The 23,558-nt window shown below is 46.2% G+C and overlaps 2 long non-coding RNA genes across 2 annotated transcripts in view; one reads left to right on the forward strand and one right to left on the reverse strand.

Annotated features, from left to right (window-relative positions):
• Nucleotides 1–1,233: 1,233 nt before the first annotated feature.
• Nucleotides 1,234–13,434, reverse strand: LOC111858491 (uncharacterized). The gene is made up of 6 exons (XR_002841595.2): nt 13,054–13,434; nt 11,627–11,783; nt 8,881–8,951; nt 4,636–4,742; nt 3,989–4,074; nt 1,234–1,511 (listed from the first exon to the last, which is right to left on the reverse strand). It is a non-coding gene; the product is annotated as an uncharacterized lncRNA (long non-coding RNA).
• LOC111858500 (uncharacterized) overlaps nt 8,397–23,558 on the forward strand; it is a 75,318-nt gene continuing 60,156 nt past the window's right edge. Inside the window, exons 1-2 of the long non-coding RNA XR_002841596.2 lie at nt 8,397–8,521; nt 8,727–8,811. This is a non-coding gene — a long non-coding RNA (uncharacterized lncRNA). The remainder of the gene's footprint in view (nt 8,522–8,726; nt 8,812–23,558) is intronic.

A 23,558-nucleotide genomic window follows, 5' to 3' on the forward strand; every position in this document is an offset into this window, starting at 1 on the left:
TATTTTGGTACAACCGCTTCTTGTCTAGAAACTACCTCAGTCAGCGAACATTCGCAAATATGAATGTAATAAAAAATTCATTTTCCGACCAATGCACGCATTTACAAGCAAATCTCGTAAGCCTGACAACAACGTTTGCTGCAGAGACAGAGAGATCTTTTAAGTAGAGTGTAAAAAATGTTGTTAAAAATGTCCAGTTCATGAAGGATTAAAGAAATTGAGTGTGGAAGTCTGACGTAAAGTCGTAAGCGCGGTCGGGGACTCACCCAAGCTACCATGATTTGCACTTCAGCAAACATTTCACTTAATGATCTGGTTGCTGGAACTCGGTTGCTAAATGAGGAGTGGTTGTACATGACTCATTATATTGACTATTACATAAGATATTAATAAACCAGACACATGTCAAGCTTCATGCTAAACTTTCCTTGTGCAAATGCCGCATAAATTCCAAAAACAGTAACACTGTCCAAACTGAAATGCAGACATTTCACACATATACATATATGGCTTGCCTGAATGCATTCAGGGTGGTAAACCTCAAGGGGCTGTGTGTGTGTGTGTGTGTGTGTGTGAGCGGGTTTGCCTATCCTATTGTGTGTGTGTGAGCGGGTTTGACTATAATGTCCCCATAACGTGATAAATATTCGTTTTTTTTCCCTTATGGGGACTGGTTTCCTGGTCCCCATAAGGGAAAACTCTATTTTATAAAAATCGGTGACTGCTATGAAAAAACTAAAAATGCGAAAACTCTTGAATTTTGTTAGGTTACTTATGGTTATGGTTAGGGCAGGGTAGGGTTTAAGGTTGTCATAGTTAGCGTTAGCATTTTTCCCATTGAAATGAATGAGCGGTCCTCATAAGGATATGTATACCCTACATGTGCGTGTGTGTGTGTGTTTGCGAGTCTATTTGCACGCCTGTGTGTTCCACAGGTAAATCAACCCACAACTATCCCAGCTTCTGCTTAATGACGGATGAAAAGACCGTCTGCTAAAAGGCACCATTAAGAGAGGCTAAAATCACTGTGTAACAAGGGCTAGAACTACACCCAGCTCGTGTAGTGATCACGCGTTTGAAATATCGATACGTGTTTCTCCCTGTGTTCCGCAACGCTTTTCTGCCTGCCTGCAGTGAGGATCTTCTGCTGCGAGCCAGTTTGCTCTCAAAAGTACCGAGAGTAACTTTTTCGAAACTTGAATGTAGAAGCTTTCCAAACAAGTTGGCTCCATTGTTGGGGGTCACACATCACTGGCTTCCACTATGAGCAGCAGGATTCTAAAAGCATCTTTGACACATTTCAAATGTGAACCTGCTATTGCAGAGGCCAGCCTGCAGCATCTCTATCGGGCTTAACAAGGGGAACCTTCTGAAGCACCTGCACTTCTGCTTCTTCTCACATTCCTCACCAGCTCCTGTGTGGAAGTCGACATTGGACCGCACTGTTCACCGATGCCAGGATACTGAGGATTGGTCCCTTTATACCCCGCAGCCCGGCTCTTCGAACGACACTGGAAAGACAAGAACCAGTGTCTGTTTTCCCACGCCGCAGATCCGATTGGCCAGGCCTGGTCCCTCATGTCTTCCCAAAGCAAACAACAAGAGGACACCCTGAACGGTGTGTTTGAACAAAGCCACGGGTCGATCACAGAAGTATGAGAGTGAAAGAGAGACAGGCATATCCCCAAACACCCTGACAGCAGAGATTAGCGTTATCTTAAAGCAAGCAGAATACACAGCCGACGAGAGCAGCTGTCATCGCCTGCATCTTTTCGTACTGTTGTGAAAGTTTGCGAGACACTCAGAAACACTCCCCCCCCCCCCCACTCATGAGCGCTTCCAACACAATCCTACAGCCTCCTCGCTCACATGGTTTCTGGGGTCACATCCAGTAGCCGTCTTGATGACAGTTGGTCAGGTGGACCTGCCACACAACACTCCTTATGCTCAAATTAATCATAAAAAAACGACTTTAGACATTAAATACTGCATGTAATGAAAGCATCCTCTCATCCCTATTTCTCAACCCCAATGAGCCATTTCTCACTGAAACAAATGACACCGTGTTATACCCACTCAAGATCCCTGCAGTAGAATGATGTTCTCAAAAACTCAACGTCCTCCCGCAGCCACCCGTAAGATCTTCTTGAAGTTCTTACAGGCAAACCTCAACCCAACCATAAGTCTCATCTGTCAATACGGCTTGAGCTGTACTAAACGAAACGGTCCTGATGATAACGCTGCGAGTGTCCATGTCCTACGTGCACGTTTCAGAGCCGCGGCTGCAAGCCCACGCTTGATTGGCTACTTGTCGTTTTTCCACCCATCCAGTGCCAAAAGCTCGCGACTTATCTGAATGGAGTTTATTTTGCGGGTTTCAAAACACACATAAATTAGGATATTATTCCATTAAGCAAGCATATATCAAGCTGCGACATGAACAGTCCTGTGCAAACGGTTTTGTTCAGCCATAAATCAGGTAGCCTTATTGCCATATTACACAGAGTTCCTGAAAGGAACCCATGTCAAGATAAATTAGTCATTCTTTTTTATCTTGAAAAATTGCAGTTCCTATATTTATTTTTAGACAAGACCACAAACCAAGAAAACAGAAAAGATACACAACCTCTGGCAATATCTTTTTTTCCCGCCCTGTGCCCGCAGCAGTCGGAAGACCAGTATCCGCGGTAACGCACGTCCGGGGGGGGGAGGGGCCAAAAGCAACGCGCCTGGCCTTCTCAGGAGGCCAGGATCTCCCACCCGCCGGTACAGGCACCCAGGAACGGCACACACACTAGATGTCACTATTGCAGCTCTGTGAGCAGCTTCTCCAGCAGCGGAACAAGGGATCCAAGAAGAAAAACCAGAAAGGGGGTGGCAACATGGAGAAGGAAGCAAAGAATTAAATAAACAAAAAACTAGTTTTCTTTCTGTCACTACAAACTCACACTGCAGTATATATAACCCTACATCAAACCGTTTGGACCCCTGGGTATTAATGACCACCATTACTGGGACTTGCTTTAATGTTAATTTCTTATTATTTAAAAGTCACCCTATCTTAGCTCTTGCTAGTCAATTAAGTGCTTATTACAATTACATGCATCCTATAGCCATTTGGCCGCGAAGCACCAGGGTTTATAGTCACATTTGTGTTTGGTTAATGATACTACCGACATGGAAATATATTTGCTCTCCGAAAAACCTCGAACTCACAATATCGATCGGTGTTCCCACACATATTTTCAATCATTAATTATTGTTCGGTAAAGTGCGTTGAAGTTTTCTTTCTTCCCCCCGCAAGTTTGACTCGCAGAAAGTAACTTCGGCCTCATGGAAAGTGAAGTCAGGCCGCTTTACAGGGAGCACGAACATACACACTTTGCGAGAACGTCAACATGGGAACCCCAACCGGGAAGCACAGCCTCAGGCAACACGGACCCCAAAAAAGAAAAAGTTCACCCCAGTATAGCATTTGTATAACGAGCGAACCAGCTGGAGGCTCATTTAAAATGGAGAGGAAACAGGGAGCCCGCAAACGGCGCTTTTCACAGAGTGAACAATCGAAGGCTGTGTTCCTGGCTGAGCTGCGGAGGGGACCTGGATTGCCAGTCTTCCCTGGGGCCTGAGACAATAACATAACACCCTACCCCGAAACATGGATGGGGGGGGGTCTTCACAGGCCCAAGCCTGTTTGTTTTATTTTTACTTTCCTTGCAAAGAGAAACCATCTGAACACATCGAGACAAGTACGTCACTGAACCAAGGGCTCGGAACGCACCCCTTTCAGACTCCCCCCCCCCCAACAAAAGTAGAAACTTGCCGGTTTGTTTTATACATTACATATATTTTGTTCAATGCAGTTCAAAGGTATGTGAAGTTATAAAAGGAGTAACGGGGGGATTAAAGAAGCCCGAATCCTTCCCCCCTGTACGTTGTTGAATCCAACATTGAAAAAGGGCTCATTCATAATTCAGACACTACACACCTCTGAGTTGCTCCTCGTTTCCCCGCGACTCGGAGCTATGAATCTTTCAGAAAACTCGACTGCATCCCGCTGCCACCTCAGCATGTCTGGAGTTTAAAGTTTAAAAAAGAAAAAAATACATTGCAGGATATTGTAACTGATACATAAAAAATGCATAATATCAGGAAATCGATTAGGAATTATTAAAACTAATTAAATAATAGTGGGAGAACAACTATGACTATATTAGAAGCCCATAATAATTGCCATGAGCCTTTGACACATCCTATCTTACGGTGCAGGCTTTGTCCTGGCAACCAGACAGAACAGGGGTATTGATTTAACTCCCTGCTGATGAGTTTGGGCCTCTCTGAATATTCTGCACTTTACCAACCCTGCCAGGACGGAAATGAACCTGTCATTACTGCTGGGTCTGACACGAAATCATCGCTAAATCACGGTTCCCAAGGCCGACAGGCTGCTGGGAAGAACTTCGGGGACAATGTGGGATCAGCGGTGCCCCCCCCCCCCTTTCCGACGGGCTTCAAAACCAAGTCAGACATTTTCACCTCGGCACGGGGCGGTCGGGGTAATAACTCCGAGGAGAGGATCCTGAGGAATGGGGGTTAGTCAGAGCCACTAGGTTCTGATCCCGCAGAGGGACTCACGTGCAGAAGTTGACGTGGATCTAACATTCAGCTCTGCGTATCACACCATCAGTCACAGCAGCAGGACCCAATGGGAAGCATATACTCCAGTGTGAAGTACAGTACAGCTGCAACACACAGAGCATCTCCGATCACGTTGGGTGGGGGTGGGAACAAAGGAAGAACAACAGAGAGCAAAAAACAGGGTAGGGATTAAACACAACAAAAATTATTTCTTTTTGTACATTTTTCTTGTAGCAGAGAATAATCTAAGCATCATAATTCATGCTGATGCCAAGTTGCTGGAACATTAACGGTTCTGTATGTGTATCTGATGAGATTTTGATGGACAGGGTTAATTCTTTGCTGTCCGGAGTTCCAGACTCCATAATTCGCTCCACTGATCACTTTCAGCATACTTTGTTGATACTTTTGTACTGCCGTTTATCATTCTTTGTGATGTTTTTTGAAGATCCTGCTTGCATGAAGGCAGCTTTGGACCCAACTGTCACAGAGGCCTAGACTGTCCCCATCAGCCGTGCCCGACTTGCCCCAGGGACGCGGGGAGCCCCTCCTCGGAAACACGGGGCTGGGCCGTGCGAGGGCGGGGCCAGGAGGGCTGACGGAGCAGGAGCTAGACAGGGGTCACTTTGTTGCACAGCGGGCGGCCGAGCAGCGACTGTCGGGCGCAGGCTGATGGGTAATCATCAATCACTCGCTGTCAGTGCCCCCCCCCCCACGTCCGACTGTTTTTTTTTCCAGCTGAATGAGCAGTCTTTATTTAAAACATAAAGCAGGAATGTGGCCAGTCCGCAGGAACAGGACTGGAGCTGTCTGCAGGTGCTATCGCTTACAGCTGCCAATTAAACTCTGTCATTTCCATAATAGCTAGAGGGCACAGTAAACACAATGCATTTTAATAGCTCTGTGTGTTTACACACACACACACAGAAAGAGAGCGAGAGAGCGAGAGAGAGAGAGGGAGAGTGACCAGTACTCATATCTTTGTGGGGACTCTTCATTCATTTCTATGGGGAAAGCTCTAATCCCAACATGATGACCTTAACCCCTACCCAGCCCTAACCTTAACCATAAGTAACCAAACTAAATATGAGACTTCTGGCATTTTTAGTTTTTTGATTGCAGTCACAGATTTTTATAAATTTGAATTTCTCCATTTGGGGAGAAACAACATCACAATAGCAGGTTTTAATCACATTGTTGAGTCATTAGGTCCCCACAATGTAATGTACACCTAGATCACAGACACACGCACACACACACACACACGCACACAGGCGCGTGCGTGACAGGCATTTCACACACACTAACCGCCCCCCCCCCCCCCAACACCCCCCCTTGTCATCGGACTTGTGTGTACATGCTCGCCTACCCTCCCTGACTCACAGAGTGTTTATTTTTGGACGATTTGAGATGTTGAAACACAAATCATTCCCCCTCGTTTGCCAATCTGCTGCCGCTATCTCACCGGAGTCAACACTGTTTGTCGGGAATATCAACAAAGTATCAAAGGTGGAAAATAAATTATTAAATAATATTAACACTCTGCACAATGTTAACTTCCATCTAAACTGATGCATGTGGAGAAAAGATTCAATTTTCCACTCCCATTCTGTATGCAAATTCATCCCTAATCTGAGTTCCCGTCCATTCTCAGCTAACAAGTACTCAGCATTTTTAATTTTATAATTTACAGATAATGGAAAAATACGCCATAAATAGATTGACTGGCATTTTAACATTTTAAGAACGGCTTTTTACTGGAAACAAGGCATCAGTTCTAAACTCCAAATTTTAAATATGAGCATCTCACGACTGGGACATGGGAGGGGGGGGGTGGGGGTACCTAACTTCTTATTTCTGTAATAATTTGCTATGTATGTTGTTCGACAAACAATGCTCTCTTCTGCGGCCAGACATTTGGCTAAGCTTTCTATCTGACCCACACCTGTCCTGCTCACCTGGATTCACACAAACACTTAACCTTGCTTGTGAACACATTTTACTACCATATCCAAAATACTCCAGATGTCAGGACTGTCGAACGCTTGTGAAAATTCTGGAGCCTCATAACTATGGAGTCGCATCTCCCATTTCAGCGCTACTCATATCAGTAGATTTGCATTATGGAATTTCACTTCGGCCCACTGAAGCCTATTTGCATCTGTCCGTGTCTTGTGTAACTTAACCTAGAACTGCTAATTTGCCTGGTCATGTGACTGTGCTCCCCTTCCCCCTTACTCCCATTGGCTATGCTGTTGGCCAAATATGGATTTTAAGGCTGCTCTGGACTATGCTGGCCAATACTCATCACCAACACCAAGGAAGCAAAACTGCTGACAATAGCCAACAGCAATAAGAAGCGATCGTGCCTGCAGACTGACTAAGTTTGGACTGACAAAACAACTATGGTCTACAGTACGTGTCGCTATATACTGTATGTCTGCTAGGGCACATTAGTGCAGTCGAGTACTATACAGCTAAAGCCTAAAATATGCAATTATGATATTCCCTCTCACTGAAGATTAATGTGCTCTGGGGTAATTATTGTGCTGCGGTTTCATGGTTTCACCATCCAGACCTTTGATTCTGATACCCAAGTGAATTCTTTTTCATGTTTGGATGAATACATCTAATGGTAACTGAAGGATTACATTTTTTTTTTTTTTTTACAATAAAACACACAGACACACATGTTAAAGCCATAGTTTGCCGCTTCAGAGCTGGGGGGCGCGTTTAATGAAAGCCAGATGAACTGATAGCAACAGATTCACTCATTAGCCACCGCTATTGGGGGGGGGGGGGGCAACAAGGAGGACCAACTGGGAGGCCAGAGTGGGGGTGCTGGAACAACGGGCTCTGGTTAGGAGTTCAGAGATCATCTCCAGCCTCAAAGGGGGATTACTTCTCTTTTTTTGGGGGGGGGGGGGGGCAGGGGACCCATTTTGAGGCACACTGCACCCTCCTCAATTTTCCATGGAGCGGCCATCGACCGCAAAACACGAACAGATGGAATTCCAATTACACAGCCCCCCCGCGCACTTTTCTGGCGCATTACGAAGATTTGCCGCTGCCCAGCGACGACCGCCGCTGCCCGAATGCTCTCACAACACTGCTGTGGCCCCCCTCCCCAACCCCCGCCTTACTCTCAAGTTTACATACGGCAAATAAATTCAAAAGGCGACGATTTCAAAAGTTTCCGGAAACAGTTCCAGCTGCGCCATACGAACCGAATGTTTACAGAAAGTACACCTCGGACCCGTAAGTTTCACTGAAGTCACCCCACCTCCCCCCTTGGCACCTTCCTCTCTGCGGTCACCTGGTTCGATCCCCGTGGCGGCCTGAGGGCATTTTGGGGTTTTTTTTTTTCGTGAAAGCCACGAAATCTCCGGAGATTACCTCAGCGCGTACCTGTCAGCACGCCTTTATGGCCCACGTTGGCTCAGCAACGCCGCTACAGAGCAAAGGGTGTTGGCAGACGGATCTGTACGACGGATCTGCTATGGGGGCTCTCACTCAGAGTCTCCTAGCGCCGCGATTAAAGTTCACAGCAGTTTACTCCGCAGGCCTTTAGCGGTGCTCACTCAATAGTGACATATGGCAGAACACTTCAATAAAGAGGTGTGTGTGTTTTTTTTTTTTGTTTATTTACAGACCAGACTGGGGGTGTTTGGTCTTCAATTTCAGGGCAATGACGGTGGCACAGGAAGAGCAGCTGATGCAGGAGATGAAGCAAGAATTATGAGAGCAACTGACAGATCGCTGCTGTTTAATCAAGGCTGCGGAGACCACTGGTTGGTCTTACAGGATACAAGTTGCATCATTGTTTTCAAGGGGTGTGCAGCACCATCATCACATAGGAACAATTCACAGCACTAAGACTAAGGTAATTCAGAAATACATTTTCGTCTGATAGTGCTTCATGGTTGTTCTACAAGGGTCAATCTTATCATGATTTTCAACAATATCTGGGACTATTGCATCGTAACCCTAAAAACTGTCTAGCTAGCTAGATTCCAAAAAAAAACACACACACAGACAAACACAACTACAAGGATTAAGATTTCCCCAACTGTCTTAACATTTCACAGCTTGGTGATTAATGGAGAAGCCACAATCTTGGAAACCCCCCCACCCCACCCCTCATACCTGAGGGCTCATGAAGACAGCGCTTGGGTGAGTTTCGGCGAAACAAATCTAAGCCGCTAATGACACACATTGTGAAAACGTTCACGGTTCGCTTACCTTGACGACAGCCGCGGTCGTCCTTCTCTCTTTCGACTGTTTAGTGTATTACTCATACTCAAAGCAGTCATCTGTGACGGGGGGGGGGGGGGGCGTTCATGAAGGCAAGAAAACAAAAAGTTCAATTGAAAAATCTCAGGATGCATGAGACAGGGAGGTTATCAACCAGCAGGGCAGGTTGACGATGACTACTGCATGACTTTAAGAAACGGGTGCCTCACGTCATACATTTCTTACAGTTATATGTTTTGTTTTGACTTTTGATTTTGTGAATAAAAACAGGCAATAAAGCATTACCTTAAAACATATCAAGTTAAAAATCATACATTTGTCTCAATGAAACTTATCCATTGGACTGGAGACTACAAGTTCTGACATAACCATTTTAACATGCATCCTTCCTGAATCAGAGGACCAAATTCAAGGTCAAGCCACTTCCTTGTCATAGAGGACTGGCTTCAGAGCATCTCCCTTTGAAAATACCTCCAACTGGTATACTACTGGAACACGGCACCCAAACCCAGGAAAGCCAGTTATCAAGCCACTTAAAGAGCATGTATTGGGAATGTATATAATTAAATTGCATGTGGTTGTGTCAAAGTTCTTTTCAATAAAAAGTTGCAGGCTGAAGAATCTTCCAAAGCAGTATTGCATTGATTCTCCAATCCATCAGCAGTTTGTCCAGGAAATGTCAAGGACACTGAGCTGGGGTACACGCTGGGGTACACATTGGGGTACACGCTGGGGTACACGCTGGACGGGATGCCTGTCCATTACAGGGCTCACACACCATCGAAACAATATTGTCAGCTGCACATAAAAGTTTTCAATTAAAACTTTACAAAAGTAAGATTACAAATCTCACATGCTTGAATATACAGCTCACAACTGATCCTGGAACAGTACAGCCAAATTTCCATTTAGCTATAGCGGTATACAGAAGTGCCCTTTTAGTGCTGATGTTTGAATTCAACAATGAAAACATCACTGTAACATGAAGATCAACAAAAAAGACCCCCCCCAAGAACCCCCTGGAAAAACAGCCTCTAGGGCACCTACATGATAAGAGCATTTTCTTTAGTTACAGACACCCCCAAACCTTGCTCCTTGGGGGACTGGGGTCCTGAAAGAAGCACAGAATGGGTCTTAATTAGAGGTTGGTTCGTCGACTCAGTTACACTACATTTGAGTGAAAGGGTAGCTTCTGTCCGCCTTCAGGGGGTAGAGCCAGGGCACCGCTGCACATCACACTTCTGAGGGCCCCCACATGCAGAAGTGGGGGTGCACTCTAAGAATCCCCCGGGCAGCGAGACAGACAGCAGCCCTCTGCGGCCTTCCGGAACGCTGCTCTTCCACGACAGCTGGTTTGCCGTGGGCACTGTGCCACAGGAATCCTTCACCAAGTCTGATATTGCACTCGCTATTATCATTATCGTCGTCGCCATCATCATCAGTAGACATTAGTGGCGTAATAACAAGCCCTTCATCCCCCCCCCCAATCCCCCCCCGGCCAAATGGCTCCGCCGCCTGATTTACGGTTATTGCGCTCCATGGGCCGGGCTGCCTGGGTACCCTCATACAGGCGTTCGCACCTGCAGCGCACACACACCTGCGGCACTCGTGCGCACACACCTGGGAACCCACAAGCCGGGAGTCCCGCCGCCAGGTGTGTACGGGGCCAGGAGGTCCGTTTCCCGGGACCCGGTGTTACCACTAAACCACGTGTGGAAGTTTCTCCCACAGACCAAATCACGTCGTGGATGAGTTTGCGGAGTTGCCACACGATTTTAACTGGAATTCGAAGACGACAAACCATTCAGTTACTCATTTACTCAGGACACAAAGTCGACAAACACATGGAAAAATGGAAAAACACATTTTTCCACACCTTTATATGCGTCATAAAACCAGATATTATATTATTAGAACAGTGTGCTTTTTCCCGTCCTCAAATCAAATAATCTTCCTGACAAAAAAGTATTTCGAGAAAGTTACTTTCTTGAACAACTCCACCAAAACATTTAGAAATAGCCACTCATGACCAGCTAAAACTTTTCCTGCGTGATGAAGGAATCCACACAGCCAATAGAATGTTTTTGACATCCTGCGTATGATTGGTGACACACGTCAGTGTTATTCAGAGCAAAAATTCAGATTCCAGAAGAGCGATACGGCCATCAGACTCAATCACATGCCACTGGGCTGACACACCCCTCAGCATCTCCAGCTCACTTTCAGTCTTCATGCTCAGCTGCAGGTTCTAGTCACAAAGTCGTTGGTTTCTGGGGTTCAGTACAGGTGCACAGCATTGCTAATGCGCAGAACTGGCACGGGAGATTTCCCCGCATATGCAGCTGCAGGCAGACTACGTCTGCAATCAATACCAACTGTGCCGCAGCAGCTGAGAGGCCTGCTGAAGCCCACGGCGTCCCGCACGTGCATGACCGCAACATCCTGCTAATTTGTTAAGTGTTTTTAGCTGCATGATGGCCTAGATGGGATTACGATTCCGGTCATCTTTACTCCTCCCCCCAAATCAGCTCAAAATCGGATTCCTCTCCTGGGCCTGCTTTAATGGAGGTCTCATCGTCAAAGCTGTAATGAATTGAGTTCTAATAAAAAGTGGCTAATGGGTCAAGTAAACAACATGATTAAAGTAATCTGCTTTCAGAGCTGATCCTTATGGATGGCTGCTAATATCATTTCAGCGCTAATGCAGCACAGGTGTCTGAGATACAAAGCTCACCTTTGTTGGTAGGTGCCTCAGGGTAAGACAGAGGTCTCTCTTAGAGTAAGATCGTCCACTGGGATTGGTCTGGATAACTTGAGTGACAGGTCTGTGGTCCCCTCCACTTCCTGTTGGCTGATTGATCTTTTGGCCATTTGAGTTTCCCCTGTGTGAGCTGTAGGACCCATTTTGGTCGAAAAGTGGGCTTAAGAGGTGACAAGTTAGGGTTCTGTAACCAAAATACAGACACTTTCAACTAATTCCAATGCCACACCTTATTTGAATTGGTTTAAAACAAAAACATAATTATTAGTAACTTGGAGACCGTATTATGAAGCTGGATTTTTGGGTTAGCAAGATATGTTGTCGGATATAGGTCTGGACTAAGTCCATTTAAACTGGGGTACCTTAAATCCGACAGAATATCTAGGGGTTGCTTCATGAATAATGATTTCTCAGCTGAGTTAACTTAAGCCAGAAGTCATGTTAGTCCCGTTTAGGTCAGGCACATTCCTTAAGGACAATCAAGACACACAACTGACCTTAAGGATTCAAGTTACCCAGCTAACTGAGAAATCCTACTTTGTGGAAGACCCCCCTAACTAACCAACCAATATTGGTTTAGTTATCAACAAGTCATATCAATGCCAAATTATTTCAGGAGCTACACAATATCTTCACTGAGAAAGCAGGGATAACATAATCTATTCATGTAGATTCAACACTCTAATGATTTAGCGTGCACATTACAACTGACACTCATCCTAAACCACTATTCCTTAGTTGTCAGCTGTCTGTTTTTAAGATTAATTCTCTGTAACAACCATTGAAAATATTTCTGATATTACCCTGGGTGGTGGACTTTATTTTGGGTATACTACACTGTGCCTATCAGTTACTAAAAATGAGCTCCCAACCCACTGGAGAAGGGATGTCTCCCTCCTCTTCAACCACCCACACTTTCTGCTGTCGGTTATGCACGGTTAAGCAGAACACGAGACAAGGTACAATTTACTTTGTGGTCACCGGGTGTCAGAAAAGAGACACAGAACATTGTTGAGATGACATTGGTGGCAGCATGTTAAGTCTACATGCAACAAACCTGGATCACTGAAATCCACCCACACCGAGGACTCATCATAAAAACAGCATGTGTGACCACTTCTTAGCACCATAGTCATTAACATGTAAAGACCTGGTTCCAATTTTGGTTCTGGAGGGCGGGTGAAGGTGGGCTGTTTACTTCCAACTGAGCACTTAGTCACTTGACTGCAGTAATTATTGCTTTAACTGGACCAATTTAGCCATCAGTCTCAGTAGAGAAGTTACTACTTGCACACAATGCAACACTTTAAGAGAAAACACTTCAGGGCTAATTGTTATCATTTTTATTTCTGATTTATGAATAACGTTACGTCATCTATTATTTTCGAAGACTAAAATACCTGGCTTAGTATTTGTCGTATTGTAACGCGTTCCTATCCCCGGGGGACCTCGGAGAACAACACACCTGTGTTCGATCAGGATGAACATTTTTGCATACAGTACGCCAATATCAAAAGAATCCGGGTTTACTCTGAGGATTAATAAGAAAAAACATAGATGATATCGCTAAGGTAAAGTTTCTTCCAAAGGGTTATTTGCAGTTTGTACCCGTCGAAACGTAAATCGGAATTCAACGCGCTTTCATTGACCCAGTATACTTATTTTTGCCTTCAAGAATCTTGTTTCGCTCTCAGACGTAGTCAAACAGTAAATAATGAGAATGTATTTCATCAAATTTTATCAGTATAAGGCAAGCTATTATGCTACCGTGTCGTCAGATATTCTATTGACCATATTAAGATTTCGCAGCGGAGGTGACTCTCATTTTTATTGGCTGAGCCACCAACCGGAAGTGGGGTTCTGATTGGTCAATTTAATACGCGGGTAAATATTGTGTTAAAATTTTAAAGCAGTTACTTAAAGTTGGCTGTCTATTCCAACTGATCCATAGCATAAATATTTATATAAATTTGACTCTTTAACTTTTTAACTATTGGTATTTTTAAGGTAGCGTATTATTAAATTTATCCCTTGTCCATCATAATCAGATTGAGTGAATAACTTACGGATATTCAGGTTACTGGAACCTAAAATATATTTGTTGTATTCCTTTGACCCTTTCTTTGACCTTAGCTAATCTTTTAAAAGTTCCACTCTACCCAAAACATTTTCCCTCTGGAAGGGCCTGGAGGTGAAGGGTGATCAGACCAAAATAATACCACATTTCTTAACAGATTCCAAGTAATACCCTGTTTGTTTTAACACATGCACTATTTGCTGTTTAAATCAATGGCAAAAGCAGCCAAAAAGGGTAGGCTTTGGGCACCAGCTTATCTCAGTGTTTCACATTTGTTTCAGGGGTCTCGCTAACCTGATGTAATCTCTCTTGATGCCGCACTAAGAGACTTTATTTACACCAAGGTCACGGCCTTGTCTGTACTGGGGACCTGACCTGGCGACCTCATCCCCCGCAGTCAAGTGCTGCAGCCTGAATGGTGCCTTCAGGTCACAAGGAAGCCTGATAATACACCCTGGAATTAAGGCTCAATTTCGCTGCCGTTTTCAAAATGCACATGATACTAAAGAGTTACCATTTAATTCCCTGCCCCCAATGAGCCCCCTCCATAATTAATTTACTCAAGGGTTGTCTAAGGGGTTCAGACAGAGCAGTCATAGTAGCCTTACATAAAATTAAATGAGGCTAAATTTGGTTTAAAAGAATTATAAAGTCAAATTCACATGTCCTGCAAATGCTCATAGCATTTGTTTGTAAATTGGGCTTTGGGTTACAGCCCAATGCCAGAGTCCCACTGAAAATAATTATTTCCTGTGCAGCACAGAATTAGAATTGCATTAAGCGTTGTCATCTTCCATCTATCATAATGTGGTTCCAAATCTATGAGCCACACAGACAGAGGACTGGATGCTGCTGGATTGGACAGTTGACACGATCACATGGTCGACCTAAGCCTTTCATCCCCTGTGTGTAAAATGTAATCTATTATTTTAGCCTCATTAGGACACATCTTAAGTGATTTTTTTCCCACACTGCTGTACAGAGGAAGGTGTGGTTGCCCTCATTATCTAACACAGAAAATTATAAGACAAATTCAATTAAAGAGCTTTTGAAAATACACTAGAGATGGCTACTGGGGTCTAGACTCTCAAAATGGTCGACTAGACGCCATTTTTACCAGAACATGACAGAACCAACCTGTTTTCATCTTTTAAGTGGCGAGTAACAGCGTTCTCGGTTTCCGGAGGACAAGTGGGAACGAGCTGTGGTTCCTCACAACTGGCTTCCTCGTACCCGTGAGCTACGGCTTTGAAATTCCACACTCGGCCCTGAACCATGCTGGTCTGCCTTGTTTACTAGGTATCTAACAAGGACCTCTGTGTAATCCACCGTTTATTCTAACAGTCGATACCATACGGTGGCTATACATCTGAGATGAAATATTTATCATCTTCATGAGGTGAAATAATGCCCGGTACCCCACATGCCTTAGATGAAAACAAGACTTTGGAATTCTTTGAGAAAAACATCTAAAAGTTTTCATGCCATTCGCAGCTGTAATTTAGAGTAAGGCTACAACAAACAAGGTAATTTTTACTTGAAGAATTTCTAGACAAGCAAAATGTTTACCACAGGAATTTGTTTTAATTAAAATCTGCATTAATGCTTCAGTGTTAATGGTTTAGCACGTGCATGCTAATTTGTTGCTGCTCGCAGGGTTAGCGCAGCAGGCCCATGCATTTCCAGCGTGCTTCTCAGGCGAAACTGCAGAGCTTTTGCCTAAAGGAAGCGCTAGATGGTGCTTCTATTCTTCTGCAGCTCTGTGCTGGAGCCTCAAGGGGTGGGTGTGTGTGTGTGCGTGGGGAGGGGGGGGGGCGTTGACGCCGGGAGGATGAGATGTGATACGAGTGCATTCCGCTAGGGGCCGCCTGCTACCCCCCAACTCCACACCCACTCTTCCGCCCCCCCCCCCCCACCCCCGACACTTCTGCTAAAGCTGGGTTGTCACTGGGCAAAAATGTACCCGGCATGAAAAATGAAATAGAAAAAAAAATTCAGTCATTTTGTTTATGTGCTGTTCTCGTGCACTATCAGCAATCAGAGGGGCGAGCGAGCGACCGAATTAGATTGCTTGAGGCAGTTGTGGCAAATCTGGTTTGGACTGGGCATCACAGCCTGGCATTTGTGGGGGCTCCCTGCCCCTCTGTGAATGTAAACTGCTGGCTGATTGATGGATTGGGGGGAAGGTAGGGAAAAATGACAGTTTAGGGAATGGACAGCCACTATGAACTTATATTACTGTTATGATAAATCTGAATTCAATGATTTGTGTTGCTATTGCTAGCTTTTTTGTGCATCCATCCATTTTCCATTTGTTTATACTGGTCGGGGTCACCGAGGGCCTGTAGCCTGTCCCCGGCTATGCAGGGAAGGGGAACACCCTCCATCGCAGGGCGCACCCCTATGGCCAATATAAGGACACCGGTCCCTTGGTGTCCCACGCAACACAAAGGAGAGTCAGGATCTCAACTCCCAGACCTGCATGTGTGAGGTAGCAATGCTTCCCTTCCTGTTTCTGGAAAGTTAGCCTAGACGTTGATCCTCTTATGTTTACCGTGTGTGACACGTACAGTAGGTGGCCCCCTCATCCGCAGGGATTCGTCGGATCTGGCCTGAGACGCCATGCAATGGTCCGACCGCCACGTTGGTGGTTGACAGAAGCCATAGTTAACAGGCTTCGGAAAGGGGTGAAAAGATGTCGCTCCGATCTCACGGCCTCGACCCTGGTGCTGCCTCCGCTCTCGACAAGCCATTGGGTGAAATGTCAGGTGTCACTGGGGGGCGGGTATGAGGGAGGGGGGTGGTTCAGGGAGCATGGCTCTCTGAACTGGTATTCTCAGCAGGGTCTTCCTGGTGCTTTTGTTTATTTGCTGCCCCCCCCACCCACCCACCCTACTACGGCACCGCCCCCTCCCCGTTATTTAGACCCAATTAGGGAGCTAATTGCGGGGATCATGGAGGAGCGGCAGCGCTGTGCGAGTGCGGCGGCAGGAGAGCGGCGCTAATCGCCGACAGCAGCTGCTGCTGTTTACGGAAAAAGGGGCCGGGGAGCCAAGCCGCTGGGACTGAGCCAGCAGAGCCTGGGACGCGGGAAGGATGGGGGGTCAGGGGGTGCATCCATAACCATCCCCTTTGGAGGACTTCTCTCCAGCCTCCCCCCACACACAGATACAGCGGGCATCATGTATGACAGAGAGCATGTGGCGTGTGGAATGCATCCAGGAGGCGGACTGCCAGCCGATTTAATGCAAGCCGCCGCTTTGGATGCCTCCCCCCCCCCCGCAGAACAGGCCGGGATGGTACTCACATGGGGAAGGGGCTTCTCGATACAGCACGGGCTCCCTCAGAACCGTGTCCCGTCCACAGTGGCCATCCTGAGTGGGGGCGTGGAGGCGACTGGTCCACATTGGGGGGGTGGGGGGGGGGGGGGGGGGGGGGTTAGTATGCCGCTGTTGACAGCAGGCAGAGCTAGACAGGAATCAAAAATCGCATTGTGCTGTGGACAAGGGTGCACAGAGAGTTTGATATTGCGGGGGGGACAACTTAATAATTTAAGGTTGATTTTTTTTTGGGAGGGGCACAAATGAAGCCAAATTATATATTGGGGGGGTGGGGGGGGGGTGGTATACGTTCCCCCCATCCCCCTGGTTCCTGCATCCCTGGCGCCGGGATACCAGGAGGCGTGATAAGAGCTTGTAGGAAGATGGGTGAGGGGGGGTGGGGTGTGAAGTCCATTATTGTCTAAGCCACCAATTCTCTTTTACTCCTGCTGTGTCTATTTAATTTGCGGGAAAAGTCCGTAGGATTTAGTTCTCCTCTGAGCAGCTCCCTTAGCCTGGGTTTGTCTTAAAAAAGGGGGTGATTTACAGCATGGTGTCCGAAATCTGGCCCCCTGCTGGTGAGGAATCATCTCCCGTCCGTCAGAGGTAGACCACACTCTCGTCTGGTGGCAACAAAATAAATAAATAAATGAATGAAAACATAAGGGTCGGCGGCCATTAATCTGCAGGCCGACACGTGAGCGGGCAGGAGCGTGGCAGACTGACTGCTCATTTATTCTGTTTATAATAGCGAACCCCACTGATAAATGCCTGCCGGAATGCACACGTGTTAAAATATTCATAAATTGGAACTATTAATTTGCAAAGGGGGAACACCGATAAATCCAAAAGCACTGGCAGCCGTGTTACATTTATACTCGCCCGCCGTCTACCGGCAGATTAATCAATCCTACGTCCTGTGGACCCACTGCAATCCGCTCCTTGGAAATTTGCACCGGCGTCAGTGCCGTGGCGACGGGGGACGGCGCTCGGATCCAACTAGCTGCGGGAAACGAGATCTCGGATTTCTTTAATGGTGCCGTTAATCGGGACGGAAAGACGGATTCCGGGCTCCGGTAGTCATCACGGAAATTTGATTAAAGGGTAGCTCGATGGCTCCCCCCCCCTCCCCCCCCACACACACACACACACATTATTTACAACAGCATCAGTCGGCGTCTTTTTTATTTGAATTTTGAAGCAGGAATAAATTTTTTCCCCTCACTAGTCGTCAGGAAAACAGACAATAAAGGTGAAGTTAATTATTCAAGCCCCCGGGTAAACGACGACACCAACTGCGGCCGGCCCAGCGTCCATTTTAATCTGATGCGTCAATGCCCCATAATTCGGCGCCCAGGCCGTGGTCAGGTACACCTTCCTCTGCCCCCGGGGGGGGGCGGGCTGGGCACAGGTGGGTCGCACACACCTCCCTCTCTGTCTGGGTCCTGTCTCTGCGCTTGCATGCCCATCAGACTCGCCTCTTTCCGGGGGGAAGGTGTGACGGGGGGGCACGCCAGATGGCACAGACAGGAACCAGACACGGGGGCTTCCTCCTGTGAGATACCAAGCATGGGCGGTTCGAGCACCCCCCTCCCCCCACACCTTCTCCCCACCCAGTCAGGTTTTGCAAAGCCCCCCCCATTTCTTATGCCCTAGATACCTGCACTCTTAAATAGTCACTCCGAATCGGTAATTCACAGAAAACAGACATAGCCGGTTTCTCCAGGATACACAGAGCAGTGATTCATTCTTATATGGAGCTGTTGGGTTGGCAGATTCACCTTAAAACGCGTTGTTGTACGTTTCCTGTGTTGCTAATCGCACCTCCACTTTTCTGAAGATTCCATTTAGGACACGGGGGTTGTACCCTGGCAGGACCATACCGCCACCAGAACCAGGTCCTTCCTCCTCCCTCCCCGTCGAAAGTCCCTGCGCCTCTGATCCGCCCAGCTCGCTCCCGGCCCACTGCGACTTTGATCTGGAACGGGCCCCCGCGGAAGGCGTGCTTGCAGTCGCTTTCCTGCAAGCTTTGAACATATTGTGGGGGGGCTGCCGTCGTACTCACTTTTATCCTCTGGTTCCTTTTCCCTTGGAGGAGGGGAGCATATGGCAGACACCTTCACAGGGTCCTCCGACAACAGGAGGGACCAAATTCCCATTCATGCATCCTGTCGTTGGTGAATCCCTGGGAGCCCCCTCTTCCCCCCCCCATGCCGCTTCTCCTCCTCTCTGGTTATAGACACACTCTGCATATGCCAGACACAGTTTCCTGCATCACTGCTCTTCTCTTCTCCTCTCTTCTCTTCTCTTTTTTAAACTTCATTCTTGATCTTACTCCTACAGGCCTTCGATCAGCCAATTAAACGTGAAATAAATCCCCAGGTGGATTATGGGAAGTAAGAGCTCAGGGTGACGAACCGAAGCATCCGGGACCATGGCATAAACGGGTGCAGAATTAAAAGAGATAAAGATTCTCCCGCTCTTTTATCCCCCCCCCCTGCAATTTTTTTTGAAATTGGATACCCCTGATTGTTCCAGGGACCATAACCTCCGGTGCGGTTTTTGTGCAACTTGAACCCCGGGAGCTGTCATCTTCGGCCAAAAAGGCATCCTCATCTTTCATGGCATGGAACAGCATTCAACACCAGTCAGAGATCACCCCCCCCCCCCCGCCCCCCCTGCCAGACAATGCTGCTACTCACCTGAGACATGCAGGAGAAGTTTTACTAGACACCTTGGACCCATAAAATGGGCCGTTCTTAATGTCAGCCACTTGGCGAGGCCGCGTTCACTTCAATTTATAGACCTAATCAGAGAAAATCTCTTTTTTTTGGTTAGTAATTAACGTCAAGAAAGTCCTGTTAATTTAAGGCAATCATAGTAATTGCAGATGGATGCTTTTTTTTTAAGATCAAAAGCTTACAGAGAATCAGCTCCTAAAGGAATAACACACTGTAGTTAATGTCTCTAATTTATTTATGTGATTTTAATTTTTTTCCTCAGGATATTTGCTTTGAAAAACAAATTTGTATCGATGAAACACTTTTCGTTGGTAGGTTGTAAGATTAAGAATAAATGAATTTGTAAATAACGGCATAGACAGAAGTAGAGGAAGATTTGTCGTGATATAAATCTCTTTCTCTATTCATAGAAAGTGTAAAAAAAACTGTAGACTTTACAGACTGATTGACTGATTAAAACCAAGAAAAAGACCCAAAGACCCATTTTGGAGAATCACACAGGTGAAAAAAATCGTTGAAGTTTTGGCCTGTTTCCCACTAATCCTGCTGGGCTCGATTTTGCTGTACCCGTTAAAAATACTATTTTATGAGCAATTACAGTGATAGTAGCAATTATCATGTGAAAATATCTCACCTTGTCAACAAGGGCAAGGAAGTGATTAATTACTTGGGGGGTGAGCTAATTTAAATATGGGGGAGCTGCAACACTCAGCGCTCATGTTCACTCCTTTAGTTTGCAATAAACCAAATTAATGAATAAAAGATTCGCCACGACACCAAAGTTGAATCCGCGGCACCTTTCGCGTTATTTATTTGCTCGTTTATTATCGTGGATTGTCAGCTTCTCATCTGCGAACGTGTCACACTGAGAAGGCAAGGCTGGGGCAGCACGCTCACATGCATTCCTGCATTTATACCTGTCGCAGTTTTTACTACTCGCTTTCAAAATGATTCTCGTGGAAAACTAATTTCTGCAACTGAACTCAGAAACCAGCAATTACTAAAAATTTCCAGCCATAGCGGTTTTATGTTGCGTTGAAGCAATTAATGCTCTCCCTGGTCGTCCATATAGTCAGTTAATGATCTGTGTCTCCTGTTTAGGGACGTTATGATGGTGGAAGGAGTAGTGCATTAAATGTGACATGGTGGTACCTGTTTGCTCTCCCAGGTGCCCCGCATGCCATGTGGACAGACTGGCTCATGACTTCCTGTGTATCAATATGGGGAATTTGTGACTCATATGTTCGGTGAATGATGGCTATAGGGAGTTCATAACTCAGTGAGTTAGGACACTGTGCCTACGATCAGAAGGTTGTTGGTTTAAATCCCAGGGTTGGCAGAGTGATGTCACCATTGGGTACATGAGCATGGCCCCATGAACTGCTTGACCCCGCTTTCCCAACTGTGCATCACTTTGGCTGCTGAATAAATAAAATGTGGGTTTGTTTTTGGGCCTGGTGAGGGTTGACTGTCTCCCCACGATGAGGAGGAAGACCCCCTAAACAGCTTGCTGAAGGTATACCTGGGAGACGAACTGAACGTATTGTAAGGACACATCTTAGATCTTGGCCATACATCCAACAATTTACATATTAAAGTAGTAATATAATGCTATTTTGGGGGGGGGTTCTTCTGAAATTTCCACAGTAGTGGCTCCATCTGAGACGGGCCCCATTAAGCCAAGCTACATCACAACACTCATTATCCCCATCAAATCTAACTCTGAAATCCTATGCATTTCACAACACCTCTTAAAAATTGATACTTCCCTGGACGCTTTCTCTCCCTGTGTGTGTGTGAGTGTCTCTCTCTGCTCGCCCACCCCCCAACCACCCCCGCACCACCACTTCACCCACTCGCATTTTTTTTTCCCAAAGCAATCTTTGAAACAAGGGGGAGATAAACCAGAACTTGACTTCACTGAATAATTGAAACCGTTTTTACAAGTGCAACAGCCCGCTATCTGACCTCATAAAGGCATTACATGCAACTATCACTCCCATTGGGCGGCTGGTGAGCAAGAGTGGAGCTGAAGAAAAAAACAAAACATTCACGACTGATATAAGACAGGATGCCTTTATGAAATCTTCTTTCCTTCTCCTCCCATTGAGTAATGAGGCCCGAGGTCATTCGCGGAAGGGGCTGGTCTGGGAGTGCCCCTCCGGTTTAGAGGAAGCATTTTCAGTAGCTTCTTAAACATACGATTGATTTGAGGAGGCTCGTTGAGAAGCACGGCTAATTGGCTTTCTGCCGGGGCTCGGAGCAGACAGGAAACGTACCGTGTCGTCACACAAACAGGAAATACGAATCGTTCCCCAGAATTTGTCAAAGAAAGCTTCGTTGTGGCATTTCAGTTGTACCGTTTTGTGTGGGATCCCCACAGGATTATGGACATTGGACGGAATTTGCTTCCCTGATATACTATTCGCTGTCGGGATAAGTGGGTACGCCCACAGGAAAAAGCTGGACCAACACATAAGCAAACACGATCTGGAAAAAGGCCAGTTCTTCAATTAGCTGGTGTGGTGACGGTTGTGGTGGTCAGGTTCTTTGCCACTCTCAGAGTTTCCTGACTGGAACATCCTCTGTAGGCCACACTGTCTCAGGATGTGGGGGATCTCTCAAACTGTTGGTGTTTATGTTCCGACAGATCAAATGGTGAAGTCCTGGTTTGAGGTTTACAGTCTAAACATCCAGCTATTCTATTTACCCAGAAGTCCATGCTCCCATGGCTGCTGGCCAGCCCTTTGTCAATTCCAACAGAACCCACTAAAAGGCAGCTGGGAAATGAGGTAACACTTCTGTCCTTACCGCACTAAACCCTAACCCCCCTATCACCCCCAAGTAGGTCATTATGAGCCATTTTCATCCATTATGGTATCGTATTTGTTTGGGTTGGGGTACCATTCGACCCCTTTTATGGAACGAAATCACAAACCGCTACTTCTTTTAGTTTTCGAGACTTAGTCGATGGGGCTCATTACAGTAAGACGGGCCTTTTTTGCCATCTCCATGAGTGGAAAATGACCATATTAGATGCTGGCAAGATGCTACAGTCGGAAAACATGGGGAAAAAATCCCTGTAAGCTGTGACTTTATGAAGTTTCGACAGATATGTGTGCAGATCACTCCATTGTTAGGTGGAGTTTATTAAGGTGGGGGTGGGGGGGTTGTGGGGGGAGGGATATCCGACAAAGTGCTACAGTCCCAGGTGAGTCCTGACATCTCATGCAAATGTCTAACTTTCAAAGCTTGTAAACTTTATCTAGTTATACTTCAATATATTCCTACCTCTCTTCTGTTTTGGCAGGTTGATTCTTTAATTTATGAAAAACAAATCTGAAATATGCAGATGTCTTTTGTTTGAAGCAGATGTTTAGTCCTGCGTGCCAGAATTCAGCCCCCCAGTGCCCCACCCCCTCGCCCCGCCCCCACCATGTCCCAGGATTCCCGGCGCGATGTGTTTCCAGAGCTTGTTTGAAGTGTGGCGCTGGTGCCTTCGCATCCCAGAGTGGCTGCATCTCAACCCTGAGTTCACATGAAGAGCTGCACAAGTTTCTACGTTTGAGGGAACAAACTTTAATCTGGAAAGAAGGGTTTATGGCTAATGGATAAATGTATATATTTGATACTGGAAATTTAAATTGGTAATTGTAACTGATTTATGTATCAGTAATTGGTTTGTGTGACATCACAACAGTGATGAATGTAATTTTAGGGTAATCGTCCTTCCGATTTCCTTCTGAGATTCTGCGACTGGGGTTGGT

The sequence above is a fragment of the Paramormyrops kingsleyae genome, chromosome 3 (assembly GCF_048594095.1).
Source record: "Paramormyrops kingsleyae isolate MSU_618 chromosome 3, PKINGS_0.4, whole genome shotgun sequence".
In the NCBI taxonomy this organism is placed as follows: Eukaryota; Metazoa; Chordata; class Actinopteri; order Osteoglossiformes; family Mormyridae; genus Paramormyrops; species Paramormyrops kingsleyae.